Raw genomic sequence first — 26,500 nt, forward strand, 5'->3', positions numbered from 1 at the left:
AAAACAGTATGATCAAGGGGGAAAGGATCATTGAATGCAAAACCACTTTGACAGCATCCGTTACAGGGCATATGGAGACGGGCTGCGTGTGCTTTTGGCAAATGAAAGGCTTCGGGCACATTGTTCCTCATTTCGAAAAATCCACATTCGTCACTATTTCAAGGCGTTTGTGAAGAAATAAATAAGAATTAAAGATGAGCTGCATGAAGGCAATAAAATCGTGAGTCATTCCAAAAGTTACACCGGCACATTCGCTGAGGAGCGCAATCGACTCGCTCGGGCCAGCTGGGGTGGTCAGGATGGCCGAGCGGTCTAAGGCGCTGCGTTCAGGTCGCAGTCTCCTCTGGAGGCGTGGGTTCGAATCCCACTTCTGACATTCTGTTGCCTTTGTTGTAGCCACCCGTGCTGTGTATCGCGCTTTCTTCCGAGGGAGCGTCCTTTTCAAAGACGCCAGGAGACAGGCACGCGGGGGACGACCCGGTTTCCCATTTGTGTAGAGATGAAGGTTCAAGGTTCAATTTATTGCAATATAGTGTCAAACACAATTGGAATTCTTTACAGCCAGTCACGCATGGATGTAATGTGGCAAACGAAACATTAAGACAGAACAAGATATGACAATACACAGTCATATGGAAGGTGAATGGAAGGTGCTAAGAGTAATAATGATACTTACACTAATACTGAATGATAAAAGTAGGAGTAATAGAAACAATAAAGTGCAAACAGTGCATTCAGTCCTGAAAAGGAATTGAACTGTCATTAAGCAGCCAGGCGGCCGTGGGAAAGAAGCTCAGGCGATGCCGGGATTTTGCAGTTCTCGGGAGCCGAAGCCTTCTACCTGAAGGGAGCAGCTGAAACATGGTACAGCCTGGATGAGATGGGTCAGACATAATTTTTCTTGCCCTTCTCACAGCCCTGAGGTTGTGAAGGGATTCCAGAGAAGGTAGAGAGGTGTTGATCACTCTCTCTGCCGAGCGGATCACCCGCTGCAGCTTGGCCTTGTCCTTGGCTGCTGCAGCAGGGAACCATGTAATTATTGATTGTGTAATAATGGATTTAATGATGGCAGAGTAAAACCGGATTAATATTTAATAATGAAGTTTTGCAGCTGGCCTCCAGAATCCAGCTGTCTTCTCCAAGCATGACTTCCCTGGTTTCTGCCGTTGGGCCAGTGGCGCAATGGATAACGCGTCTGACTACGGATCAGAAGATTCTAGGTTCGACTCCTGGCTGGCTCGATCCTGTTTTTACTCCTTCCTCCCACACGTTGGGTGTCTGCTGTCCTGCGTCAACATGCCTCAGTAGAGCAGAGGACGCACACCAGGCTCTGATTGCTCAGATGGCGGAGCGCAGGACTGCAGGCAGGCAATTTAGCCGTCCAACCTTAGGTCGATGGGCCGGAGGCAGTGAAGCTTTGCCTCTTGGAGGTGCTGCAAACCTTGACTTCGAAGCCAGCGTTGCGCATAACCCGGCCGGTGAAAAAGGCAAGCGCACGTCAAAAGAGCGTTCCCTGACCGGGAATCGAACCCGGGCCGCGGCGGTGAGAGCGCCGAATCCTAGCCACTAGACCACCAGGGAGGACACGCTGGCCTTCAGGCCGTGGATGCCTGGCAGACTGTGCGGAAGGAAAACGGGGCTAAAGTCTCAAACTAGTCGACAAAAGGGCACCCTGCCCCGTGTGAGGCTCGAACTCGCGACCTTCAGATTATGAGACTGACGCGCTGCCTAACTGCGCCAACGAGGCACGCCCAGACCGACGGCTCCTGGGAGGCCCCTTGCGTCTGGTTGCGTGGCATTTTGTGCGCCACCAGCGAGGAAACTCCTGCGAGGAGAGCACGACTGGGCTTCTTGCACTCTGGCTACCCACACTGAGGACCTTCTCGTTCTTAATATGTTACACGTACAGAAACAACTTCAAGGAGACACAGAGGGGCTATGTCATGCCCAGGATTCCTATCGTCTTTTAAATGGTGTCGAGAATGGCACGCCTGCCGTTGCTGGACGATCTTGGCGCACATGCTCTCAGGCTAGATAAAACCCATTATAAATAAACACTTACATTTGACACATTTGACACAGCTGACAGATTAATGGAATAACGTTACATATCCACAATGCAAAGTCCCAGTTATTCAGTGATCACGTGTTTGGCTCGTCTTTAGCCTCATTATCTAGTAGAAAAACTTAAATTGTGCTAAAGTTGAAAGACTGTCCTATGTAAGTTGGTGACGTGTTCCACGTATTAGAGTCTGTTAAAGTAAAAGCTCTGCGGCCATTGCCTGTGGCAGTAAACTGTACTTCGCACTCACCTCTTGAAGAATCTCTTGTTTGCCTTGTGTGCTCGAGACACAATGCCACCGGTTCTTTTAAGGATGTCGCCGCCGTATGGTTAACTGTTGTCTACATTAGAAGGCAACTGCGAACCATAAAAAGGCCCTGAGACGTACAGAGATGGCGCTTTTTCGCTAAATTGCAATGCCGGCGTCCATCCGCATTTGATCAAGTATTTTCATTGCGCGTTCAAGTAGAACGAGCAGGGTCTGAGAATGGCAATTCCTTTTTGTGACCCTGTTCTAAAACAGTATGATCAGGCGGGAAAGGATCATTGAATGCAAAACCACTTTGACAGCATCCGTTACAGGGCATATGGAGACGGGCTGCGTGTGCTTTTGGCAAATGAAAGGCTTCGGGCACATTGTTCCTCATTTCGAAAAATCCACATTCGTCACTATTTCAAGGCGTTTGTGAAGAAATAAATAAGAATTAAAGATGAGCTGCATGAAGGCAATAAAATCGTGAGTCATTCCAAAAGTTACACCGGCACATTCGCTGAGGAGCGCAATTGACTCGCTCGGGCCAGCTGGGGTGGTCAGGAAGGCCGAGCGGTCTAAGGCGCTGCGTTCAGGTCGCAGTCTCCTCTGGAGGCGTGGGTTCGAATCCCACTTCTGACATTCTGTTGCCTTTGTTGTAGCCACCCGTGCTGTGTATCGCGCTTTCTTCCGAGGGAGCGTCCTTTTCAAAGACGCCAGGAGACAGGCACGCGGGGGACGACCCGGTTTCCCATTTTGGTAGAGATGAAGGTTCAAGGTTCAATTTATTGCAATATAGTGTCAAACACAATTGGAATTCTTTACAGCCAGTCACGCATGGATGTAATGTGGCAAACGAAACATTAAGACAGAACAAGATATGACAATACACAGTCATATGGAAGGTGAATGGAAGGTGCTAAGAGTAATAATGATACTTACACTAATACTGAATGATAAAAGTAGGAGTAATAGAAACAATAAAGTGCAAACAGTGCATTCAGTCCTGAAAAGGAATTGAACTGTCATTAAGCAGCCAGGCGGCCGTGGGAAAGAAGCTCAGGCGATGCCGGGATTTTGCAGTTCTCGGGAGCCGAAGCCTTCTACCTGAAGGGAGCAGCTGAAACATGGTACAGCCTGGATGAGATGGGTCAGACATAATTTTTCTTGCCCTTCTCACAGCCCTGAGGTTGTGAAGGGATTCCAGAGAAGGTAGAGAGGTGTTGATCACTCTCTCTGCCGAGCGGATCACCCGCTGCAGCTTGGCCTTGTCCTTGGCTGCTGCAGCAGGGAACCATGTAATTATTGATTGTGTAATAATGGATTTAATGATGGCAGAGTAAAACCGGATTAATATTTAATAATGAAGTTTTGCAGCTGGCCTCCAGAATCCAGCTGTCTTCTCCAAGCATGACTTCCCTGGTTTCTGGCGTTGGGCCAGTGGCGCAATGGATAACGCGTCTGACTACGGATCAGAAGATTCTAGGTTCGACTCCTGGCTGGCTCGATCCTGTTTTTACTCCTTCCTCCCACACGTTGGGTGTCTGCTGTCCTGCGTCAACATGCCTCAGTAGAGCAGAGGACGCACACCAGGCTCTGATTGCTCAGATGGCGGAGCGCAGGACTGCAGGCAGGCAATTTAGCCGTCCAACCGTAGGTCGATGGGCCGGAGGCAGTGAAGCTTTGCCTCTTGGAGGTGCTGCGATCCTTGCCTTCGAAGCCAGCGTTGCGCATAACCCGGCCGGTGAAAAAGGCAAGCGCACGTCAAAAGAGCGTTCCCTGACCGGGAATCGAACCCGGGCCGCGGCGGTGAGAGCGCCGAATCCTAGCCACTAGACCACCAGGGAGGACACGCTGGCCTTCAGGCCGTGGATGCCTGGCACACTGTGCGGAAGGAAAACGGGGCTAAAGTCTCAAACTAGTCGACAAAAGGGCACCCTGCCCCGTGTGAGGCTCGAACTCACGACCTTCAGATTATGAGACTGACGCGCTGCCTAACTGCGCCAACGAGGCACGCCCAGACCGACGGCTCCTGGGTGGCCCCTTGCGTCTGGTTACGTGGCATTTTGTGCGCCACCAGCGAGGAAACTCCTGCGAGGAGAGCACGACTGGGCTTCTTGCACTCTGGCTACCCACACTGAGGACCTTCTCGTTTTTAATATGTTACACGTACAGAAACAACTTCAAGGAGACACAGAGGGGCTATGTCATGCCCAGGATTCCTATCGTCTTTTAAATGGTGTCGAGAATGGCACGCCTGCCGTTGCTGGACGATCTTGGCGCACATGCTCTCAGGCTAGATAAAACCCATTATAAATAAACACTTACATTTGACACATTTGACACAGCTGACAGATTAATGGAATAACGTTACATATCCACAATGCAAAGTCCCAGTTATTCAGTGATCACGTGTTTGGCTCGTCTTTAGCCTCATTATCTAGTAGAAAAACTTAAATTGTGCTAAAGTTGAAAGACTGTCCTATGTAAGTTGGTGACGTGTTCCACGTATTAGAGTCTGTTAAAGTAAAAGCTCTGCGGCCATTGCCTGTGGCAGTAAACTGTACTTCGCACTCACCTCTTGAAGAATCTCTTGTTTGCCTTGTGTGCTCGAGACACAATGCCACCGGTTCTTTTAAGGATGTCGCCGCCGTATGGTTAACTGTTGTCTACATTAGAAGGCAACTGCGAACCATAAAAAGGCCCTGAGACGTACAGAGATGGCGCTTTTTCGCTAAATTGCAATGCCGGCGTCCATCCGCATTTGATCAAGTATTTTCATTGCGCGTTCAAGTAGAACGAGCAGGGTCTGAGAATGGCGATTCCTTTTTGTGACCCTGTTCTAAAACAGTATGATCAGGCGGGAAAGGATCATTGAATGCAAAACCACTTTGACAGCATCCGTTACAGGGCATATGGAGACGGGCTGCGTGTGCTTTTGGCAAATGAAAGGCTTCGGGCACATTGTTCCTCATTTCGAAAAATCCACATTCGTCACTATTTCAAGGCGTTTGTGAAGAAATAAATAAGAATTAAAGATGAGCTGCATGAAGGCAATAAAATCGTGAGTCATTCCAAAAGTTACACCGGCACATTCGCTGAGGAGCGCAATCGACTCGCTCGGGCCAGCTGGGGTGGTCAGGATGGCCGAGCGGTCTAAGGCGCTGCGTTCAGGTCGCAGTCTCCTCTGGAGGCGTGGGTTCGAATCCCACTTCTGACATTCTGTTGCCTTTGTTGTAGCCACCCGTGCTGTGTATCGCGCTTTCTTCCGAGGGAGCGTCCTTTTCAAAGACGCCAGGAGACAGGCACGCGGGGGACGACCCGGTTTCCCATTTTGGTAGAGATGAAGGTTCAAGGTTCAATTTATTGCAATATAGTGTCAAACACAATTGGAATTCTTTACAGCCAGTCACGCATGGATGTAATGTGGCAAACGAAACATTAAGACAGAACAAGATATGACAATACACAGTCATATGGAAGGTGAATGGAAGGTGCTAAGAGTAATAATGATACTTACACTAATACTGAATGATAAAAGTAGGAGTAATAGAAACAATAAAGTGCAAACAGTGCATTCAGTCCTGAAAAGGAATTGAACTGTCATTAAGCAGCCAGGCGGCCGTGGGAAAGAAGCTCAGGCGATGCCGGGATTTTGCAGTTCTCGGGAGCCGAAGCCTTCTACCTGAAGGGAGCAGCTGAAACATGGTACAGCCTGGATGAGATGGGTCAGACATAATTTTTCTTGCCCTTCTCACAGCCCTGAGGTTGTGAAGGGATTCCAGAGAAGGTAGAGAGGTGTTGATCACTCTCTCTGCCGAGCGGATCACCCGCTGCAGCTTGGCCTTGTCCTTGGCTGCTGCAGCAGGGAACCATGTAATTATTGATTGTGTAATAATGGATTTAATGATGGCAGAGTAAAACCGGATTAATATTTAATAATGAAGTTTTGCAGCTGGCCTCCAGAATCCAGCTGTCTTCTCCAAGCATGACTTCCCTGGTTTCTGGCGTTGGGCCAGTGGCGCAATGGATAACGCGTCTGACTACGGATCAGAAGATTCTAGGTTCGACTCCTGGCTGGCTCGATCCTGTTTTTACTCCTTCCTCCCACACGTTGGGTGTCTGCTGTCCTGCGTCAACATGCCTCAGTAGAGCAGAGGACGCACACCAGGCTCTGATTGCTCAGATGGCGGAGCGCAGGACTGCAGGCAGGCAATTTAGCCGTCCAACCTTAGGTCGATGGGCCGGAGACAGTGAAGCTTTGCCTCTTGGAGGTGCTGCGATCCTTGCCTTCGAAGCCAGCGTTGCGCATAACCCGGCCGGTGAAAAAGGCAAGCGCACGTCAAAAGAGCGTTCCCTGACCGGGAATCGAACCCGGGCCGCGGCGGTGAGAGCGCCGAATCCTAGCCACTAGACCACCAGGGAGGACACGCTGGCCTTCAGGCCGTGGATGCCTGGCACACTGTGCGGAAGGAAAACGGGGCTAAAGTCTCAAACTAGTCGACAAAAGGGCACCCTGCCCCGTGTGAGGCTCGAACTCACGACCTTCAGATTATGAGACTGACGCGCTGCCTAACTGCGCCAACAATCACGCCCAGACCGACGGCTCCTGGGTGGCCCCTTGCGTCTGGTTGCGTGGCATTTTGTGCGCCACCAGCGAGGAAACTCCTGCGAGGAGAGCACGACTGGGCTTCTTGCACTCTGGCTACCCACACTGAGGACCTTCTCGTTCTTAATATGTTACACGTACAGAAACAACTTCAAGGAGACACAGAGGGGCTATGTCATGCCCAGGATTCCTATCGTCTTTTAAATGGTGTCGAGAATGGCACGCCTGCCGTTGCTGGACGATCTTGGCGCACATGCTCTCAGGCTAGATAAAACCCATTATAAATAAACACTTACATTTGACACATTTGACACAGCTGACAGATTAATGGAATAACGTTACATATCCACAATGCAAAGTCCCAGTTATTCAGTGATCACGTGTTTGGCTCATCTTTAGCCTCATTATCTAGTAGAAAAACTTAAATTGTGCTAAAGTTGAAAGACTGTCCTATGTAAGTTGGTGACGTGTTCCACGTATTAGAGTCTGTTAAAGTAAAAGCTCTGCGGCCATTGCCTGTGGCAGTAAACTGTACTTCGCACTCACCTCTTGAAGAATCTCTTGTTTGCCTTGTGTGCTCGAGACACAACGCCACCGGTTCTTTTAAGGATGTCGCCGCCGTATGGTTAACTGTTGTCTACATTAGAAGGCAACTGCGAACCATAAAAAGGCCCTGAGACGTACAGAGATGGCGCTTTTTCGCTAAATTGCAATGCCGGCGTCCATCCGCATTTGATCAAGTATTTTCATTGCGCGTTCAAGTAGAACGAGCAGGGTCTGAGAATGGCGATTCCGTTTTGTGACCCTGTTCTAAAACAGTATGATCAAGGGGGAAAGGATCATTGAATGCAAAACCACTTTGACAGCATCCGTTACAGGGCATATGGAGACGGGCTGCGTGTGCTTTTGGCAAATGAAAGGCTTCGGGCACATTGTTCCTCATTTCGAAAAATCCACATTCGTCACTATTTCAAGGCGTTTGTGAAGAAATAAATAAGAATTAAAGATGAGCTGCATGAAGGCAATAAAATCGTGAGTCATTCCAAAAGTTACACCGGCACATTCGCTGAGGAGCGCAATCGACTCGCTCGGGCCAGCTGGGGTGGTCAGGATGGCCGAGCGGTCTAAGGCGCTGCGTTCAGGTCGCAGTCTCCTCTGGAGGCGTGGGTTCGAATCCCACTTCTGACATTCTGTTGCCTTTGTTGTAGCCACCCGTGCTGTGTATCGCGCTTTCTTCCGAGGGAGCGTCCTTTTCAAAGACGCCAGGAGACAGGCACGCGGGGGACGACCCGGTTTCCCATTTGTGTAGAGATGAAGGTTCAAGGTTCAATTTATTGCAATATAGTGTCAAACACAATTGGAATTCTTTACAGCCAGTCACGCATGGATGTAATGTGGCAAACGAAACATTAAGACAGAACAAGATATGACAATACACAGTCATATGGAAGGTGAATGGAAGGTGCTAAGAGTAATAATGATACTTACACTAATACTGAATGATAAAAGTAGGAGTAATAGAAACAATAAAGTGCAAACAGTGCATTCAGTCCTGAAAAGGAATTGAACTGTCATTAAGCAGCCAGGCGGCCGTGGGAAAGAAGCTCAGGCGATGCCGGGATTTTGCAGTTCTCGGGAGCCGAAGCCTTCTACCTGAAGGGAGCAGCTGAAACATGGTACAGCCTGGATGAGATGGGTCAGACATAATTTTTCTTGCCCTTCTCACAGCCCTGAGGTTGTGAAGGGATTCCAGAGAAGGTAGAGAGGTGTTGATCACTCTCTCTGCCGAGCGGATCACCCGCTGCAGCTTGGCCTTGTCCTTGGCTGCTGCAGCAGGGAACCATGTAATTATTGATTGTGTAATAATGGATTTAATGATGGCAGAGTAAAACCGGATTAATATTTAATAATGAAGTTTTGCAGCTGGCCTCCAGAATCCAGCTGTCTTCTCCAAGCATGACTTCCCTGGTCTCTGGCGTTGGGCCAGTGGCGCAATGGATAACGCGTCTGACTACGGATCAGAAGATTCTAGGTTCGACTCCTGGCTGGCTCGATCCTGTTTTTACTCCTTCCTCCCACACGTTGGGTGTCTGCTGTCCTGCGTCAACATGCCTCAGTAGAGCAGAGGACGCACACCAGGCTCTGATTGCTCAGATGGCGGAGCGCAGGACTGCAGGCAGGCAATTTAGCCGTCCAACCTTAGGTCGATGGGCCGGAGGCAGTGAAGCTTTGCCTCTTGGAGGTGCTGCGATCCTTGCCTTCGAAGCCAGCGTTGCGCATAACCCGGCCGGTGAAAAAGGCAAGCGCACGTCAAAAGAGCGTTCCCTGACCGGGAATCGAACCCGGGCCGCGGCGGTGAGAGCGCCGAATCCTAGCCACTAGACCACCAGGGAGGACACGCTGGCCTTCAGGCCGTGGATGCCTGGCACACTGTGCGGAAGGAAAACGGGGCTAAAGTCTCAAACTAGTCGACAAAAGGGCACCCTGCCCCGTGTGAGGCTCGAACTCGCGACCTTCAGATTATGAGACTGACGCGCTGCCTAACTGCGCCAACGAGGCACGCCCAGACCGACGGCTCCTGGGAGGCCCCTTGCGTCTGGTTGCGTGGCATTTTGTGCGCCACCAGCGAGGAAACTCCTGCGAGGAGAGCACGACTGGGCTTCTTGCACTCTGGCTACCCACACTGAGGACCTTCTCGTTCTTAATATGTTACACGTACAGAAACAACTTCAAGGAGACACAGAGGGGCTATGTCATGCCCAGGATTCCTATCGTCTTTTAAATGGTGTCGAGAATGGCACGCCTGCCGTTGCTGGACGATCTTGGCGCACATGCTCTCAGGCTAGATAAAACCCATTATAAATAAACACTTACATTTGACACATTTGACACAGCTGACAGATTAATGGAATAACGTTACATATCCACAATGCAAAGTCCCAGTTATTCAGTGATCACGTGTTTGGCTCGTCTTTAGCCTCATTATCTAGTAGAAAAACTTAAATTGTGCTAAAGTTGAAAGACTGTCCTATGTAAGTTGGTGACGTGTTCCACGTATTAGAGTCTGTTAAAGTAAAAGCTCTGCGGCCATTGCCTGTGGCAGTAAACTGTACTTCGCACTCACCTCTTGAAGAGCACGACTGGGCTTCTTGCACTCTGGCTACCCACACTGAGGACCTTCTCGTTCTTAATATGTTACACGTACAGAAACAACTTCAAGGAGACACAGAGGGGCTATGTCATGCCCAGGATTGCTATCGTCTTTTAAATGGTGTCGAGAATGGCACGCCTGCCGTTGCTGGACGATCTTGGCGCACATGCTCTCAGGCTAGATAAAACCCATTATAAATAAACACTTACATTTGACACATTTGACACAGCTGACAGATTAATGGAATAACGTTACATATCCACAATGCAAAGTCCCAGTTATTCAGTGATCACGTGTTTGGCTCGTCTTTAGCCTCATTATCTAGTAGAAAAACTTAAATTGTGCTAAAGTTGATTTTGCAGTTCTCGGGAGCCGAAGCCTTCTACCTGAAGGGAGCAGCTGAAACATGGTACAGCCTGGATGAGATGGGTCAGACATAATTTTTCTTGCCCTTCTCACAGCCCTGAGGTTGTGAAGGGATTCCAGAGAAGGTAGAGAGGTGTTGATCACTCTCTCTGCCGAGCGGATCACCCGCTGCAGCTTGGCCTTGTCCTTGGCTGCTGCAGCAGGGAACCATATAATTATTGATTGTGTAATAATGGATTTAATGATGGCAGAGTAAAACCGGATTAATATTTAATAATGAAGTTTTGCAGCTGGCCTCCAGGATCCAGCTGTCTTCTCCAAGCATGACTTCCCTGGTTTCTGGTGTTGGGCCAGTGGTGCAATGGATAACGCGTCTGACTACGGATCAGAAGATTCTAGGTTCGACTCCTGGCTGGCTCGATCCTGTGTTTACTCCTTCCTCCCACACGTTGGGTGTCTGCTGTCCTGCGTCAACATGCCTCAGTAGAGCAGAGGACGCACACCAGGCTCTGATTGCTCAGATGGCGGAGCGCAGGACTGCAGGCAGGCAATTTAGCCGTCCAACCTTAGGTCGATGGGCCGGAGGCAGTGAAGCTTTGCCTCTTGGAGGTGCTGCGATCCTTGCCTTCGAAGCCAGCGTTGCGCATAACCCGGCCGGTGAAAAAGGCAAGCGCACGTCAAAAGAGCGTTCCCTGACCGGGAATCGAACCCGGGCCGCGGCGGTGAGAGCGCCGAATCCTAGCCACTAGACCACCAGGGAGGACACGCTGGCCTTCAGGCCGTGGATGCCTGGCACACTGTGCGGAAGGAAAACGGGGCTAAAGTCTCAAACTAGTCGACAAAAGGGCACCCTGCCCCGTGTGAGGCTCGAACTCACGACCTTCAGATTATGAGACTGACGCGCTGCCTAACTGCGCCAACGAGGCACGCCCAGACTGACGGCTCCTGGGTGGCCCCTTGCGTCTGGTTGCGTGGCATTTTGTGCGCCACCAGCGAGGAAACTCCTGCGAGGAGAGCACGACTGGGCTTCTTGCACTCTGGCTACCCACACTGAGGACCTTCTCGTTCTTAATATGTTACACGTACAGAAACAACTTCAAGGAGACACAGAGGGGCTATGTCATGCCCAGGATTCCTATCGTCTTTTAAATGGTGTCGAGAATGGCACGCCTGCCGTTGCTGGACGATCTTGGCGCACATGCTCTCAGGCTAGATAAAACCCATTATAAATAAACACTTACATTTGACACATTTGACACAGCTGACAGATTAATGGAATAACGTTACATATCCACAATGCAAAGTCCCAGTTATTCAGTGATCACGTGTTTGGCTCGTCTTTAGCCTCATTATCTAGTAGAAAAACTTAAATTGTGCTAAAGTTGAAAGACTGTCCTATGTAAGTTGGTGACGTGTTCCACGTATTAGAGTCTGTTAAAGTAAAAGCTCTGCGGCCATTGCCTGTGGCAGTAAACTGTACTTCGCACTCACCTCTTGAAGAATCTCTTGTTTGCCTTGTGTGCTCGAGACACAATGCCACCGGTTCTTTTAAGGATGTCGCCGCCGTATGGTTAACTGTTGTCTACATTAGAAGGCAACTGCGAACCATAAAAAGGCCCTGAGACGTACAGAGATGGCGCTTTTTCGCTAAATTGCAATGCCGGCGTCCATCCGCATTTGATCAAGTATTTTCATTGCGCGTTCAAGTAGAACGAGCAGGGTCTGAGAATGGCGATTCCTTTTTGTGACCCTGTTCTAAAACAGTATGATCAGGCGGGAAAGGATCATTGAATGCAAAACCACTTTGACAGCATCCGTTACAGGGCATATGGAGACGGGCTGCGTGTGCTTTTGGCAAATGAAAGGCTTCGGGCACATTGTTCCTCATTTCGAAAAATCCACATTCGTCACTATTTCAAGGCGTTTGTGAAGAAATAAATAAGAATTAAAGATGAGCTGCATGAAGGCAATAAAATCGTGAGTCATTCCAAAAGTTACACCGGCACATTCGCTGAGGAGCGCAATCGACTCGCTCGGGCCAGCTGGGGTGGTCAGGATGGCCGAGCGGTCTAAGGCGCTGCGTTCAGGTCGCAGTCTCCTCTGGAGGCGTGGGTTCGAATCCCACTTCTGACATTCTGTTGCCTTTGTTGTAGCCACCCGTGCTGTGTATCGCGCTTTCTTCCGAGGGAGCGTCCTTTTCAAAGACGCCAGGAGACAGGCACGCGGGGGACGACCCGGTTTCCCATTTGTGTAGAGATGAAGGTTCAAGGTTCAATTTATTGCAATATAGTGTCAAACACAATTGGAATTCTTTACAGCCAGTCACGCATGGATGTAATGTGGCAAACGAAACATTAAGACAGAACAAGATATGACAATACACAGTCATATGGAAGGTGAATGGAAGGTGCTAAGAGTAATAATGATACTTACACTAATACTGAATGATAAAAGTAGGAGTAATAGAAACAATAAAGTGCAAACAGTGCATTCAGTCCTGAAAAGGAATTGAACTGTCATTAAGCAGCCAGGCGGCCGTGGGAAAGAAGCTCAGGCGATGCCGGGATTTTGCAGTTCTCGGGAGCCGAAGCCTTCTACCTGAAGGGAGCAGCTGAAACATGGTACAGCCTGGATGAGATGGGTCAGACATAATTTTTCTTGCCCTTCTCACAGCCCTGAGGTTGTGAAGGGATTCCAGAGAAGGTAGAGAGGTGTTGATCACTCTCTCTGCCGAGCGGATCACCCGCTGCAGCTTGGCCTTGTCCTTGGCTGCTGCAGCAGGGAACCATGTAATTATTGATTGTGTAATAATGGATTTAATGATGGCAGAGTAAAACCGGATTAATATTTAATAATGAAGTTTTGCAGCTGGCCTCCAGAATCCAGCTGTCTTCTCCAAGCATGACTTCCCTGGTTTCTGGCGTTGGGCCAGTGGCGCAATGGATAACGCGTCTGACTACGGATCAGAAGATTCTAGGTTCGACTCCTGGCTGGCTCGATCCTGTTTTTACTCCTTCCTCCCACACGTTGGGTGTCTGCTGTCCTGCGTCAACATGCCTCAGTAGAGCAGAGGACGCACACCAGGCTCTGATTGCTCAGATGGCGGAGCGCAGGACTGCAGGCAGGCAATTTAGCCGTCCAACCTTAGGTCGATGGGCCGGAGGCAGTGAAGCTTTGCCTCTTGGAGGTGCTGCGATCCTTGCCTTCGAAGCCAGCGTTGCGCATAACCCGGCCGGTGAAAAAGGCAAGCGCACGTCAAAAGAGCGTTCCCTGACCGGGAATCGAACCCGGGCCGCGGCGGTGAGAGCGCCGAATCCTAGCCACTAGACCACCAGGGAGGACACGCTGGCCTTCAGGCCGTGGATGCCTGGCACACTGTGCGGAAGGAAAACGGGGCTAAAGTCTCAAACTAGTCGACAAAAGGGCACCCTGCCCCGTGTGAGGCTCGAACTCACGACCTTCAGATTATGAGACTGACGCGCTGCCTAACTGCGCCAACAATCACGCCCAGACCGACGGCTCCTGGGTGGCCCCTTGCGTCTGGTTGCGTGGCATTTTGTGCGCCACCAGCGAGGAAACTCCTGCGAGGAGAGCACGACTGGGCTTCTTGCACTCTGGCTACCCACACTGAGGACCTTCTCGTTCTTAATATGTTACACGTACAGAAACAACTTCAAGGAGACACAGAGGGGCTATGTCATGCCCAGGATTCCTATCGTCTTTTAAATGGTGTCGAGAATGGCACGCCTGCCGTTGCTGGACGATCTTGGCGCACATGCTCTCAGGCTAGATAAAACCCATTATAAATAAACACTTACATTTGACACATTTGACACAGCTGACAGATTAATGGAATAACGTTACATATCCACAATGCAAAGTCCCAGTTATTCAGTGATCACGTGTTTGGCTCGTCTTTAGCCTCATTATCTAGTAGAAAAACTTAAATTGTGCTAAAGTTGAAAGACTGTCCTATGTAAGTTGGTGACGTGTTCCACGTATTAGAGTCTGTTAAAGTAAAAGCTCTGCGGCCATTGCCTGTGGCAGTAAACTGTACTTCGCACTCACCTCTTGAAGAGCACGACTGGGCTTCTTGCACTCTGGCTACCCACACTGAGGACCTTCTCGTTCTTAATATGTTACACGTACAGAAACAACTTCAAGGAGACACAGAGGGGCTATGTCATGCCCAGGATTCCTATCGTCTTTTAAATGGTGTCGAGAATGGCACGCCTGCCGTTGCTGGACGATCTTGGCGCACATGCTCTCAGGCTAGATAAAACCCATTATAAATAAACACTTACATTTGACACATTTGACACAGCTGACAGATTAATGGAATAACGTTACATATCCACAATGCAAAGTCCCAGTTATTCAGTGATCACGTGTTTGGCTCGTCTTTAGCCTCATTATCTAGTAGAAAAACTTAAATTGTGCTAAAGTTGAAAGACTGTCCTATGTAAGTTGGTGACGTGTTCCACGTATTAGAGTCTGTTAAAGTAAAAGCTCTGCGGCCATTGCCTGTGGCAGTAAACTGTACTTCGCACTCACCTCTTGAAGAGCACGACTGGGCTTCTTGCACTCTGGCTACCCACACTGAGGACCTTCTCGTTCTTAATATGTTACACGTACAGAAACAACTTCAAGGAGACACAGAGGGGCTATGTCATGCCCAGGATTCCTATCGTCTTTTAAATGGTGTCGAGAATGGCACGCCTGCCGTTGCTGGACGATCTTGGCGCACATGCTCTCAGGCTAGATAAAACCCATTATAAATAAACACTTACATTTGACACATTTGACACAGCTGACAGATTAATGGAATAACGTTACATATCCACAATGCAAAGTCCCAGTTATTCAGTGATCACGTGTTTGGCTCGTCTTTAGCCTCATTATCTAGTAGAAAAACTTAAATTGTGCTAAAGTTGAAAGACTGTCATATGTAAGTTGGTGACGTGTTCCACGTATTAGAGTCTGTTAAAGTAAAAGCTCTGCGGCCATTGCCTGTGGCAGTAAACTGTACTTCGCACTCACCTCTTGAAGAATCTCTTGTTTGCCTTGTGTGCTCGAGACACAATGCCACCGGTTCTTTTAAGGATGTTGCCGCCGTATGGTTAACTGTTGTCTACATTAGAAGGCAACTGCGAACCATAAAAAGGCCCTGAGACGTACAGAGATGGCGCTTTTTCGCTAAATTGCAATGCCGGCGTCCATCCGCATTTGATCAAGTATTTTCATTGCGCGTTCAAGTAGAACGAGCAGGGTCTGAGAATGGCGATTCCTTTTTGTGACCCTGTTCTAAAACAGTATGATCAGGCGGGAAAGGATCATTGAATGCAAAACCACTTTGACAGCATCCGTTACAGGGCATATGGAGACGGGCTGCGTGTGCTTTTGGCAAATGAAAGGCTTCGGGCACATTGTTCCTCATTTCGAAAAATCCACATTCGTCACTATTTCAAGGCGTTTGTGAAGAAATAAATAAGAATTAAAGATGAGCTGCATGAAGGCAATAAAATCGTGAGTCATTCCAAAAGTTACACCGGCACATTCGCTGAGGAGCGCAATCGACTCGCTCGGGCCAGCTGGGGTGGTCAGGATGGCCGAGCGGTCTAAGGCGCTGCGTTCAGGTCGCAGTCTCCTCTGGAGGCGTGGGTTCGAATCCCACTTCTGACATTCTGTTGCCTTTGTTGTAGCCACCCGTGCTGTGTATCGCGCTTTCTTCCGAGGGAGCGTCCTTTTCAAAGACGCCAGGAGACAGGCACGCGGGGGACGACCCGGTTTCCCATTTTGGTAGAGATGAAGGTTCAAGGTTCAATTTATTGCAATATAGTGTCAAACACAATTGGAATTCTTTACAGCCAGTCACGCATGGATGTAATGTGGCAAACGAAACATTAAGACAGAACAAGATATGACAATACACAGTCATATGGAAGGTGAATGGAAGGTGCTAAGAGTAATAATGATACTTACACTAATACTGAATGATAAAAGTAGGAGTAATAGAAACAATAAAGTGCAAACAGTGCATTCAGTCCTGAAAAGGAATTGAACTGTCATTAAGCAGCCAGGCGGCCGTGGGAAAGAAGCTCAGGCGATGCCGGGATTTTGCAGTTCTCGGGAGCCGAAGCCTTCTACCTGAAGGGAGCAGCTGAAACATGGTACAGCCTGGATGAGATGGGTCAGACATAATTTTTCTTGCCCTTCTCACAGCCCTGAGGTTGTGAAGGGATTCCAGAGTAGGTAGAGAGGTGTTGATCACTCTCTCTGCCGAGCGGATCACCCGCTGCAGCTTGGCCTTGTCCTTGGCTGCTGCAGCAGGGAACCATGTAATTATTGATTGTGTAATAATGGATTTAATGATGGCAGAGTAAAACCGGATTAATATTTAATAATGAAGTTTTGCAGCTGGCCTCCAGAATCCAGCTGTCTTCTCCAAGCATGACTTCCCTGGTTTCTGGCGTTGGGCCAGTGGCGCAATGGATAACGCGTCTGACTACGGATCAGAAGATTCTAGGTTCGACTCCTGGCTGGCTCGATCCTGTTTTTACTCCTTCCTCCCACACGTTGGGTGTCTGCTGTCCTGCGTCAACATGCCTCAGTAGAGCAGAGGACGCACACCAGGCTCTGATTGCTCAGATGGCGGAGCGCAGGACTGCAGGCAGGCAATTTAGCCGTCCAACCTTAGGTCGATGGGCCGGAGGCAGTGAAGCTTTGCCTCTTGGAGGTGCTGCGATCCTTGCCTTCGAAGCCAGCGTTGCGCATAACCCGGCCGGTGAAAAAGGCAAGCGCACGTCAAAAGAGCGTTCCCTGACCGGGAATCGAACCCGGGCCGCGGCGGTGAGAGCGCCGAATCCTAGCCACTAGACCACCAGGGAGGACACGCTGGCCTTCAGGCCGTGGATGCCTGGCACACTGTGCGGAAGGAAAACGGGGCTAAAGTCTCAAACTAGTCGACAAAAGGGCACCCTGCCCCGTGTGAGGCTCGAACTCACGACCTTCAGATTATGAGACTGATGCGCTGCCTAACTGCGCCAACGAGGCACGCCCAGACCGACGGCTCCTGGGTGGCCCCTTGCGTCTGGTTGCGTGGCATTTTGTGCGCCACCAGCGAGGAAACTCCTGCGAAGAGAGCACGACTGGGCTTCTTGCACTCTGGCTACCCACACTGAGGACCTTCTCGTTCTTAATATGTTACACGTACAGAAACAACTTCAAGGAGACACAGAGGGGCTATGTCATGCCCAGGATTCCTATCGTCTTTTAAATGGTGTCGAGAATGGCACGCCTGCCGTTGCTGGACGATCTTGGCGCACATGCTCTCAGGCTAGATAAAACCCATTATAAATAAACACTTACATTTGACACATTTGACACAGCTGACAGATTAATGGAATAACGTTACATATCCACAATGCAAAGTCCCAGTTATTCAGTGATCACGTGTTTGGCTCGTCTTTAGCCTCATTATCTAGTAGAAAAACTTAAATTGTGCTAAAGTTGATTTTGCAGTTCTCGGGAGCCGAAGCCTTCTACCTGAAGGGAGCAGCTGAAACATGGTACAGCCTGGATGAGATGGGTCAGACATAATTTTTCTTGCCCTTCTCACAGCCCTGAGGTTGTGAAGGGATTCCAGAGAAGGTAGAGAGGTGTTGATCACTCTCTCTGCCGAGCGGATCACCCGCTGCAGCTTGGCCTTGTCCTTGGCTGCTGCAGCAGGGAACCATATAATTATTGATTGTGTAATAATGGATTTAATGATGGCAGAGTAAAACCGGATTAATATTTAATAATGAAGTTTTGCAGCTGGCCTCCAGGATCCAGCTGTCTTCTCCAAGCATGACTTCCCAGGTTTCTGGTGTTGGGCCAGTGGTGCAATGGATAACGCGTCTGACTACGGATCAGAAGATTCTAGGTTCGACTCCTGGCTGGCTCGATCCTGTGTTTACTCCTTCCTCCCACACGTTGGGTGTCTGCTGTCCTGCGTCAACATGCCTCAGTAGAGCAGAGGACGCACACCAGGCTCTGATTGCTCAGATGGCGGAGCGCAGGACTGCAGGCAGGCAATTTAGCCGTCCAACCTTAGGTCGATGGGCCGGAGGCAGTGAAGCTTTGCCTCTTGGAGGTGCTGCGATCCTTGCCTTCGAAGCCAGCGTTGCGCATAACCCGGCCGGTGAAAAAGGCAAGCGCACGTCAAAAGAGCGTTCCCTGACCGGGAATCGAACCCGGGCCGCGGCGGTGAGAGCGCCGAATCCTAGCCACTAGACCACCAGGGAGGACACGCTGGCCTTCAGGCCGTGGATGCCTGGCACACTGTGCGGAAGGAAAACGGGGCTAAAGTCTCAAACTAGTCGACAAAAGGGCACCCTGCCCCGTGTGAGGCTCGAACTCACGACCTTCAGATTATGAGACTGACGCGCTGCCTAACTGCGCCAACGAGGCACGCCCAGACCGACGGCTCCTGGGAGGCCCCTTGCGTCTGGTTGCGTGGCATTTTGTGCGCCACCAGCGAGGAAACTCCTGCGAGGAGAGCACGACTGGGCTTCTTGCACTCTGGCTACCCACACTGAGGACCTTCTCGTTCTTAATATGTTACACGTACAGAAACAACTTCAAGGAGACACAGAGGGGCTATGTCATGCCCAGGATTCCTATCGTCTTTTAAATGGTGTCGAGAATGGCACGCCTGCCGTTGCTGGACGATCTTGGCGCACATGCTCTCAGGCTAGATAAAACCCATTATAAATAAACACTTACATTTGACACATTTGACACAGCTGACAGATTAATGGAATAACGTTACATATCCACAATGCAAAGTCCCAGTTATTCAGTGATCACGTGTTTGGCTCGTCTTTAGCCTCATTATCTAGTAGAAAAACTTAAATTGTGCTAAAGTTGAAAGACTGTCCTATGTAAGTTGGTGACGTGTTCCACGTATTAGAGTCTGTTAAAGTAAAAGCTCTGCGGCCATTGCCTGTGGCAGTAAACTGTACTTCGCACTCACCTCTTGAAGAATCTCTTGTTTGCCTTGTGTGCTCGAGACACAATGCCACCGGTTCTTTTAAGGATGTCGCCGCCGTATGGTTAACTGTTGTCTACATTAGAAGGCAACTGCGAACCATAAAAAGGCCCTGAGACGTACAGAGATGGCGCTTTTTCGCTAAATTGCAATGCCGGCGTCCATCCGCATTTGATCAAGTATTTTCATTGCGTGTTCAAGTAGAACGAGCAGGGTCTGAGAATGGCGATTCCTTTTTGTGACCCTGTTCTAAAACAGTATGATCAGGCGGGAAAGGATCATTGAATGCAAAACCACTTTGACAGCATCCGTTACAGGGCATATGGAGACGGGCTGCGTGTGCTTTTGGCAAATGAAAGGCTTCGGGCACATTGTTCCTCATTTCGAAAAATCCACATTCGTCACTATTTCAAGGCGTTTGTGAAGAAATAAATAAGAATTAAAGATGAGCTGCATGAAGGCAATAAAATCGTGAGTCATTCCAAAAGTTACACCGGCACATTCGCTGAGGAGTGCAATCGACTCGCTAGGGCCAGCTGGGGTGGTCAGGATGGCCGAGCGGTCTAAGGCGCTGCGTTCAGGTCGCAGTCTCCTCTGGAGGCGTGGGTTCGAATCCCACTTCTGACATTCTGTTGCCTTTGTTGTAGCCACCCGTGCTGTGTATCGCGCTTTCTTCCGAGGGAGCGTCCTTTTCAAAGACGCCAGGAGACAGGCACGCGGGGGACGACCCGGTTTCCCATTTTGGTAGAGATGAAGGTTCAAGGTTCAATTTATTGCAATATAGTGTCAAACACAATTGGAATTCTTTACAGCCAGTCACGCATGGATGTAATGTGGCAAACGAAACATTAAGACAGAACAAGATATGACAATACACAGTCATATGGAAGGTGAATGGAAGGTGCTAAGAGTAATAATGATACTTACACTAATACTGAATGATAAAAGTAGGAGTAATAGAAACAATAAAGTGCAAACAGTGCATTCAGTCCTGAAAAGGAATTGAACTGTCATTAAGCAGCCAGGCGGCCGTGGGAAAGAAGCTCAGGCGATGCCGGGATTTTGCAGTTCTCGGGAGCCGAAGCCTTCTACCTGAAGGGAGCAGCTGAAACATGGTACAGCCTGGATGAGATGGGTCAGACATAATTTTTCTTGCCCTTCTCACAGCCCTGAGGTTGTGAAGGGATTCCAGAGAAGGTAGAGAGGTGTTGATCACTCTCTCTGCCGAGCGGATCACCCGCTGCAGCTTGGCCTTGTCCTTGGCTGCTGCAGCAGGGAACCATGTAATTATTGATTGTGTAATAATGGATTTAATGATGGCAGAGTAAAACCGGATTAATATTTAATAATGAAGTTTTGCAGCTGGCCTCCAGAATCCAGCTGTCTTCTCCAAGCATGACTTCCCTGGTTTCTGGCGTTGGGCCAGTGGCGCAATGGATAACGCGTCTGACTACGGATCAGAAGATTCTAGGTTCGACTCCTGGCTGGCTCGATCCTGTTTTTACTCCTTCCTCCCACACGTTGGGTGTCTGCTGTCCTGCGTCAACATGCCTCAGTAGAGCAGAGGACGCACACCAGGCTCTGATTGCTCAGATGGCGGAGCGCAGGACTGCAGGCAGGCAATTTAGCCGTCCAACCTTAGGTCGATGGGCCGGAGGCAGTGAAGCTTTGCCTCTTGGAGGTGCTGCGATCCTTGCCTTCGAAGCCAGCGTTGCGCATAACCCGGCCGGTGAAAAAGGCAAGCGCACGTCAAAAGAGCGTTCCCTGACCGGGAATCGAACCCGGGCCGCGGCGGTGAGAGCGCCGAATCCTAGCCACTAGACCACCAGGGAGGACACGCTGGCCTTCAGGCCGTGGATGCCTGGCACACTGTGCGGAAGGAAAACGGGGCTAAAGTCTCAAACTAGTCGACAAAAGGGCACCCTGCCCCGTGTGAGGCTCGAACTCACGACCTTCAGATTATGAGACTGACGCGCTGCCTAACTGCGCCAACGAGGCACGCCCAGACCGGCGGCTCCTGGGTGGCCCCTTGCGTCTGGTTGCGTGGCATTTTGTGCGCCACCAGCGAGGAAACTCCTGCGAGGAGAGCACGACTGGGCTTCTTGCACTCTGGCTACCCACACTGAGGACCTTCGGGTTCTTAATATGTTACACGTACAGAAACAACTTCAAGGAGACACAGAGGGGCTATGTCATGCCCAGGATTCCTATCGTCTTTTAAATGGTGTCGAGAATGGCACGCCTGCCGTTGCTGGACGATCTTGGCGCACATGCTCTCAGGCTAGATAAAACCCATTATAAATAAACACTTACATTTGACACATTTGACACAGCTGACAGATTAATGGAATAACGTTACATATCCACAATGCAAAGTCCCAGTTATTCAGTGATCACGTGTTTGGCTCGTCTTTAGCCTCATTATCTAGTAGAAAAACTTAAATTGTGCTAAAGTTGAAAGACTGTCCTATGTAAGTTGGTGACGTGTTCCACGTATTAGAGTCTGTTAAAGTAAAAGCTCTGCGGCCATTGCCTGTGGCAGTAAACTGTACTTCGCACTCACCTCTTGAAGAATCTCTTGTTTGCCTTGTGTGCTCGAGACACAACGCCACCGGTTCTTTTAAGGATGTCGCCGCCGTATGGTTAACTGTTGTCTACATTAGAAGGCAACTGCGAACCATAAAAAGGCCCTGAGACGTACAGAGATGGCGCTTTTTCGCTAAATTGCAATGCCGGCGTCCATCCGCATTTGATCAAGTATTTTCATTGCGCGTTCAAGTAGAACGAGCAGGGTCTGAGAATGGCGATTCCGTTTTGTGACCCTGTTCTAAAACAGTATGATCAAGGGGGAAAGGATCATTGAATGCAAAACCACTTTGACAGCATCCGTTACAGGGCATATGGAGACGGGCTGCGTGTGCTTTTGGCAAATGAAAGGCTTCGGGCACATTGTTCCTCATTTCGAAAAATCCACATTCGTCACTATTTCAAGGCGTTTGTGAAGAAATAAATAAGAATTAAAGATGAGCTGCATGAAGGCAATAAAATCGTGAGTCATTCCAAAAGTTACACCGGCACATTCGCTGAGGAGCGCAATCGACTCGCTCGGGCCAGCTGGGGTGGTCAGGATGGCCGAGCGGTCTAAGGCGCTGCGTTCAGGTCGCAGTCTCCTCTGGAGGCGTGGGTTCGAATCCCACTTCTGACATTCTGTTGCCTTTGTTGTAGCCACCCGTGCTGTGTATCGCGCTTTCTTCCGAGGGAGCGTCCTTTTCAAAGACGCCAGGAGACAGACACGCGGGGGACGACCCGGTTTCCCATTTTGGTAGAGATGAAGGTTCAAGGTTCAATTTATTGCAATATAGTGTCAAACACAATTGGAATTCTTTACAGCCAGTCACGCATGGATGTAATGTGGCAAACGAAACATTAAGACAGAACAAGATATGACAATACACAGTCATATGGAAGGTGAATGGAAGGTGCTAAGAGTAATAATGATACTTACACTAATACTGAATGATAAAAGTAGGAGTAATAGAAACAATAAAGTGCAAACAGTGCATTCAGTCCTGAAAAGGAATTGAACTGTCATTAAGCAGCCAGGCGGCCGTGGGAAAGAAGCTCAGGCGATGCCGGGATTTTGCAGTTCTCGGGAGCCGAAGCCTTCTACCTGAAGGGAGCAGCTGAAACATGGTACAGCCTGGATGAGATGGGTCAGACATAATTTTTCTTGCCCTTCTCACAGCCCTGAGGTTGTGAAGGGATTCCAGAGAAGGTAGAGAGGTGTTGATCACTCTCTCTGCCGAGCGGATCACCCGCTGCAGCTTGGCCTTGTCCTTGGCTGCTGCAGCAGGGAACCATGTAATTATTGATTGTGTAATAATGGATTTAATGATGGCAGAGTAAAACCGGATTAATATTTAATAATGAAGTTTTGCAGCTGGCCTCCAGAATCCAGCTGTCTTCTCCAAGCATGACTTCCCTGGTTTCTGGCGTTGGGCCAGTGGCGCAATGGATAACGCGTCTGACTACGGATCAGAAGATTCTAGGTTCGACTCCTGGCTGGCTCGATCCTGTTTTTACTCCTTCCTCCCACACGTTGGGTGTCTGCTGTCCTGCGTCAACATGCCTCAGTAGAGCAGAGGACGCACACCAGGCTCTGATTGCTCAGATGGCGGAGCGCAGGACTGCAGGCAGGCAATTTAGCCGTCCAACCTTAGGTCGATGGGCCGGAGGCAGTGAAGCTTTGCCTCTTGGAGGTGCTGCGATCCTTGCCTTCGAAGCCAGCGTTGCGCATAACCCGGCCGGTGAAAAAGGCAAGCGCACGTCAAAAGAGCGTTCCCTGACCGGGAATCGAACCCGGGCCGCGGCGGTGAGAGCGCCGAATCCTAGCCACTAGACCACCAGGGAGGACACGCTGGCCTTCAGGCCGTGGATGCCTGGCACACTGTGCGGAAGGAAAACGGGGCTAAAGTCTCAAACTAGTCGACAAAAGGGCACCCTGCCCCGTGTGAGGCTCGAACTCACGACCTTCAGATTATGAGACTGACGCGCTGCCTAACTGCGCCAACGAGGCACGCCCAGACCGACGGCTCCTGGGTGGCCCCTTGCGTCTGGTTGCGTGGCATTTTGTGCGCCACCAGCGAGGAAACTTCTGCGAGGAGAGCACGACTGGGCTTCTTGCACTCTGGCTACCCACACTGAGGACCTTCTCGTTCTTAATATGTTACACGTACAGAAACAACTTCAAGGAGACACAGAGGGGCTATGTCATGCCCAGGATTCCTATCGTCTTTTAAATGGTGTCGAGAATGGCACGCCTGCCGTTGCTGGACGATCTTGGCGCACATGCTCTCAGGCTAGATAAAACCCATTATAAATAAACACTTATATTTGACACATTTGACACAGCTGACAGATTAATGGAATAACGTTACATATCCACAATGCAAAGTCCCAGTTATTCAGTGATCACGTGTTTGGCTCGTCTTTAGCCTCATTATCTAGTAGAAAAACTTAAATTGTGCTAAAGTTGAAAGACTGTCCTATGTAAGTTGGTGACGTGTTCCACGTATTAGAGTCTGTTAAAGTAAAAGCTCTGCGGCCATTGCCTGTGGCAGTAAACTGTACTTCGCACTCACCTCTTGAAGAATCTCTTGTTTGCCTTGTGTGCTCGAGACACAATGCCACCGGTTCTTTTAAGGATGTCGCCGCCGTATGGTTAACTGTTGTCTACATTAGAAGGCAACTGCGAACCATAAAAAGGCCCTGAGACGTACAGAGATGGCGCTTTTTCGCTAAATTGCAATGCCGGCGTCCATCCGCATTTGATCAAGTATTTTCATTGCGCGTTCAAGTAGAACGAGCAGGGTCTGAGAATGGCGATTCCTTTTTTGTGACCCTGTTCTAAAACAGTATGATCAAGGGGGAAAGGATCATTGAATGCAAAACCACTTTGACAGCATCCGTTACAGGGTATATGGAGACGGGCTGCGTGTGCTTTTGGCAAATGAAAGTCTTCGGGCACATTGTTCCTCATTTCGAAAAATCCACATTCGTCACTATTTCAAGGCGTTTGTGAAGAAATAAATAAGAATTAAAGATGAGCTGCATGAAGGCAATAAAATCGTGAGTCATTCCAAAAGTTACACCGGCACATTCGCTGAGGAGTGCAATCGACTCGCTCGGGCCAGCTGGGGTGGTCAGGATGGCCGAGCGGTCTAAGGCGCTGCGTTCAGGTCGCAGTCTCCTCTGGAGGCGTGGGTTCGAATCCCACTTCTGACATTCTGTTGCCTTTGTTGTAGCCACCCGTGCTGTGTATCGCGCTTTCTTCCGAGGGAGCGTCCTTTTCAAAGACGCCAGGAGACAGGCACGCGGGGGACGACCCGGTTTCCCATTTTGGTAGAGATGAAGGTTCAAGGTTCAATTTATTGCAATATAGTGTCAAACACAATTGGAATTCTTTACAGCCAGTCACGCATGGATGTAATGTGGCAAACGAAACATTAAGACAGAACAAGATATGACAATACACAGTCATATGGAAGGTGAATGGAAGGTGCTAAGAGTAATAATGATACTTACACTAATACTGAATGATAAAAGTAGGAGTAATAGAAACAATAAAGTGCAAACAGTGCATTCAGTCCTGAAAAGGAATTGAACTGTCATTAAGCAGCCAGGCGGCCGTGGGAAAGAAGCTCAGGCGATGCCGGGATTTTGCAGTTCTCGGGAGCCGAAGCCTTCTACCTGAAGGGAGCAGCTGAAACATGGTACAGCCTGGATGAGATGGGTCAGACATAATTTTTCTTGCCCTTCTCACAGCCCTGAGGTTGTGAAGGGATTCCAGAGAAGGTAGAGAGGTGTTGATCACTCTCTCTGCCGAGCGGATCACCCGCTGCAGCTTGGCCTTGTCCTTGGCTGCTGCAGCAGGGAACCATATAATTATTGATTGTGTAATAATGGATTTAATGATGGCAGAGTAAAACCGGATTAATATTTAATAATGAAGTTTTGCAGCTGGCCTCCAGAATCCAGCTGTCTTCTCCAAGCATGACTTCCCTGGTTTCTGGCGTTGGGCCAGTGGCGCAATGGATAACGCGTCTGACTACGGATCAGAAGATTCTAGGTTCGACTCCTGGCTGGCTCGATCCTGTTTTTACTCCTTCCTCCCACACGTTGGGTGTCTGCTGTCCTGCGTCAACATGCCTCAGTAGAGCAGAGGACGCACACCAGGCTCTGATTGCTCAGATGGCGGAGCGCAGGACTGCAGGCAGGCAATTTAGCCGTCCAACCTTAGGTCGATGGGCCGGAGGCAGTGAAGCTTTGCCTCTTGGAGGTGCTGCGATCCTTGCCTTCGAAGCCAGCGTTGCGCATAACCCGGCCGGTGAAAAAGGCAAGCGCACGTCAAAAGAGCGTTCCCTGACCGGGAATCGAACCCGGGCCGCGGCGGTGAGAGCGCCGAATCCTAGCCACTAGACCACCAGGGAGGACACGCTGGCCTTCAGGCCGTGGATGCCTGGCACACTGTG

The 26,500-nt window shown here is 49.6% G+C and overlaps 36 non-coding genes across 36 annotated transcripts; 19 read left to right on the forward strand and 17 right to left on the reverse strand.

The window, feature by feature from the left end:
* Window positions 1–293: 293 nt before the first annotated feature.
* trnal-cag (transfer RNA leucine (anticodon CAG)) lies at window positions 294–376 on the forward strand. The gene has a single exon. It is a non-coding gene; the product is annotated as a tRNA-Leu (tRNA).
* A 792-nt stretch (window positions 377–1,168) lies between these two features.
* trnar-acg (transfer RNA arginine (anticodon ACG)) lies at window positions 1,169–1,241 on the forward strand. The gene has a single exon. It is a non-coding gene; the product is annotated as a tRNA-Arg (tRNA).
* Window positions 1,242–1,509: 268 nt separating this feature from the next.
* Window positions 1,510–1,581, reverse strand: trnae-cuc (transfer RNA glutamic acid (anticodon CUC)). Its single transcript has one exon. It is a non-coding gene; the product is annotated as a tRNA-Glu (tRNA).
* A 1,290-nt stretch (window positions 1,582–2,871) lies between these two features.
* Window positions 2,872–2,954, forward strand: trnal-cag (transfer RNA leucine (anticodon CAG)). Its single transcript has one exon. It is a non-coding gene; the product is annotated as a tRNA-Leu (tRNA).
* A 792-nt stretch (window positions 2,955–3,746) lies between these two features.
* On the forward strand, window positions 3,747–3,819 carry trnar-acg (transfer RNA arginine (anticodon ACG)). The gene has a single exon. It is a non-coding gene; the product is annotated as a tRNA-Arg (tRNA).
* A 268-nt stretch (window positions 3,820–4,087) lies between these two features.
* On the reverse strand, window positions 4,088–4,159 carry trnae-cuc (transfer RNA glutamic acid (anticodon CUC)). Its single transcript has one exon. It is a non-coding gene; the product is annotated as a tRNA-Glu (tRNA).
* Window positions 4,160–4,251: 92 nt separating this feature from the next.
* trnam-cau (transfer RNA methionine (anticodon CAU)) lies at window positions 4,252–4,325 on the reverse strand. Its single transcript has one exon. It is a non-coding gene; the product is annotated as a tRNA-Met (tRNA).
* Window positions 4,326–5,449: 1,124 nt separating this feature from the next.
* On the forward strand, window positions 5,450–5,532 carry trnal-cag (transfer RNA leucine (anticodon CAG)). Its single transcript has one exon. It is a non-coding gene; the product is annotated as a tRNA-Leu (tRNA).
* Window positions 5,533–6,324: 792 nt separating this feature from the next.
* trnar-acg (transfer RNA arginine (anticodon ACG)) lies at window positions 6,325–6,397 on the forward strand. Its single transcript has one exon. It is a non-coding gene; the product is annotated as a tRNA-Arg (tRNA).
* A 268-nt stretch (window positions 6,398–6,665) lies between these two features.
* On the reverse strand, window positions 6,666–6,737 carry trnae-cuc (transfer RNA glutamic acid (anticodon CUC)). The gene has a single exon. It is a non-coding gene; the product is annotated as a tRNA-Glu (tRNA).
* Window positions 6,738–8,026: 1,289 nt separating this feature from the next.
* Window positions 8,027–8,109, forward strand: trnal-cag (transfer RNA leucine (anticodon CAG)). Its single transcript has one exon. It is a non-coding gene; the product is annotated as a tRNA-Leu (tRNA).
* A 792-nt stretch (window positions 8,110–8,901) lies between these two features.
* On the forward strand, window positions 8,902–8,974 carry trnar-acg (transfer RNA arginine (anticodon ACG)). Its single transcript has one exon. It is a non-coding gene; the product is annotated as a tRNA-Arg (tRNA).
* A 268-nt stretch (window positions 8,975–9,242) lies between these two features.
* trnae-cuc (transfer RNA glutamic acid (anticodon CUC)) lies at window positions 9,243–9,314 on the reverse strand. The gene has a single exon. It is a non-coding gene; the product is annotated as a tRNA-Glu (tRNA).
* Window positions 9,315–11,126: 1,812 nt separating this feature from the next.
* trnae-cuc (transfer RNA glutamic acid (anticodon CUC)) lies at window positions 11,127–11,198 on the reverse strand. Its single transcript has one exon. It is a non-coding gene; the product is annotated as a tRNA-Glu (tRNA).
* Window positions 11,199–11,290: 92 nt separating this feature from the next.
* Window positions 11,291–11,364, reverse strand: trnam-cau (transfer RNA methionine (anticodon CAU)). Its single transcript has one exon. It is a non-coding gene; the product is annotated as a tRNA-Met (tRNA).
* A 1,124-nt stretch (window positions 11,365–12,488) lies between these two features.
* trnal-cag (transfer RNA leucine (anticodon CAG)) lies at window positions 12,489–12,571 on the forward strand. The gene has a single exon. It is a non-coding gene; the product is annotated as a tRNA-Leu (tRNA).
* Window positions 12,572–13,363: 792 nt separating this feature from the next.
* On the forward strand, window positions 13,364–13,436 carry trnar-acg (transfer RNA arginine (anticodon ACG)). Its single transcript has one exon. It is a non-coding gene; the product is annotated as a tRNA-Arg (tRNA).
* Window positions 13,437–13,704: 268 nt separating this feature from the next.
* Window positions 13,705–13,776, reverse strand: trnae-cuc (transfer RNA glutamic acid (anticodon CUC)). The gene has a single exon. It is a non-coding gene; the product is annotated as a tRNA-Glu (tRNA).
* A 2,261-nt stretch (window positions 13,777–16,037) lies between these two features.
* Window positions 16,038–16,120, forward strand: trnal-cag (transfer RNA leucine (anticodon CAG)). The gene has a single exon. It is a non-coding gene; the product is annotated as a tRNA-Leu (tRNA).
* Window positions 16,121–16,912: 792 nt separating this feature from the next.
* Window positions 16,913–16,985, forward strand: trnar-acg (transfer RNA arginine (anticodon ACG)). The gene has a single exon. It is a non-coding gene; the product is annotated as a tRNA-Arg (tRNA).
* A 268-nt stretch (window positions 16,986–17,253) lies between these two features.
* On the reverse strand, window positions 17,254–17,325 carry trnae-cuc (transfer RNA glutamic acid (anticodon CUC)). The gene has a single exon. It is a non-coding gene; the product is annotated as a tRNA-Glu (tRNA).
* A 92-nt stretch (window positions 17,326–17,417) lies between these two features.
* Window positions 17,418–17,491, reverse strand: trnam-cau (transfer RNA methionine (anticodon CAU)). Its single transcript has one exon. It is a non-coding gene; the product is annotated as a tRNA-Met (tRNA).
* An 819-nt stretch (window positions 17,492–18,310) lies between these two features.
* trnar-acg (transfer RNA arginine (anticodon ACG)) lies at window positions 18,311–18,383 on the forward strand. Its single transcript has one exon. It is a non-coding gene; the product is annotated as a tRNA-Arg (tRNA).
* Window positions 18,384–18,651: 268 nt separating this feature from the next.
* Window positions 18,652–18,723, reverse strand: trnae-cuc (transfer RNA glutamic acid (anticodon CUC)). The gene has a single exon. It is a non-coding gene; the product is annotated as a tRNA-Glu (tRNA).
* A 92-nt stretch (window positions 18,724–18,815) lies between these two features.
* trnam-cau (transfer RNA methionine (anticodon CAU)) lies at window positions 18,816–18,889 on the reverse strand. The gene has a single exon. It is a non-coding gene; the product is annotated as a tRNA-Met (tRNA).
* Window positions 18,890–20,013: 1,124 nt separating this feature from the next.
* trnal-cag (transfer RNA leucine (anticodon CAG)) lies at window positions 20,014–20,096 on the forward strand. The gene has a single exon. It is a non-coding gene; the product is annotated as a tRNA-Leu (tRNA).
* A 792-nt stretch (window positions 20,097–20,888) lies between these two features.
* Window positions 20,889–20,961, forward strand: trnar-acg (transfer RNA arginine (anticodon ACG)). Its single transcript has one exon. It is a non-coding gene; the product is annotated as a tRNA-Arg (tRNA).
* A 268-nt stretch (window positions 20,962–21,229) lies between these two features.
* Window positions 21,230–21,301, reverse strand: trnae-cuc (transfer RNA glutamic acid (anticodon CUC)). The gene has a single exon. It is a non-coding gene; the product is annotated as a tRNA-Glu (tRNA).
* A 92-nt stretch (window positions 21,302–21,393) lies between these two features.
* trnam-cau (transfer RNA methionine (anticodon CAU)) lies at window positions 21,394–21,467 on the reverse strand. The gene has a single exon. It is a non-coding gene; the product is annotated as a tRNA-Met (tRNA).
* Window positions 21,468–22,591: 1,124 nt separating this feature from the next.
* On the forward strand, window positions 22,592–22,674 carry trnal-cag (transfer RNA leucine (anticodon CAG)). The gene has a single exon. It is a non-coding gene; the product is annotated as a tRNA-Leu (tRNA).
* Window positions 22,675–23,466: 792 nt separating this feature from the next.
* trnar-acg (transfer RNA arginine (anticodon ACG)) lies at window positions 23,467–23,539 on the forward strand. Its single transcript has one exon. It is a non-coding gene; the product is annotated as a tRNA-Arg (tRNA).
* A 268-nt stretch (window positions 23,540–23,807) lies between these two features.
* trnae-cuc (transfer RNA glutamic acid (anticodon CUC)) lies at window positions 23,808–23,879 on the reverse strand. The gene has a single exon. It is a non-coding gene; the product is annotated as a tRNA-Glu (tRNA).
* Window positions 23,880–23,971: 92 nt separating this feature from the next.
* Window positions 23,972–24,045, reverse strand: trnam-cau (transfer RNA methionine (anticodon CAU)). Its single transcript has one exon. It is a non-coding gene; the product is annotated as a tRNA-Met (tRNA).
* A 1,125-nt stretch (window positions 24,046–25,170) lies between these two features.
* trnal-cag (transfer RNA leucine (anticodon CAG)) lies at window positions 25,171–25,253 on the forward strand. The gene has a single exon. It is a non-coding gene; the product is annotated as a tRNA-Leu (tRNA).
* Window positions 25,254–26,045: 792 nt separating this feature from the next.
* trnar-acg (transfer RNA arginine (anticodon ACG)) lies at window positions 26,046–26,118 on the forward strand. The gene has a single exon. It is a non-coding gene; the product is annotated as a tRNA-Arg (tRNA).
* A 268-nt stretch (window positions 26,119–26,386) lies between these two features.
* trnae-cuc (transfer RNA glutamic acid (anticodon CUC)) lies at window positions 26,387–26,458 on the reverse strand. The gene has a single exon. It is a non-coding gene; the product is annotated as a tRNA-Glu (tRNA).
* Between the last annotated feature and the right edge of the window lie 42 nt (window positions 26,459–26,500).

Source organism: Misgurnus anguillicaudatus, chromosome 10 (genome assembly GCF_027580225.2).
Source record: "Misgurnus anguillicaudatus chromosome 10, ASM2758022v2, whole genome shotgun sequence".
NCBI lineage: Eukaryota > Metazoa > Chordata > Actinopteri > Cypriniformes > Cobitidae > Misgurnus > Misgurnus anguillicaudatus.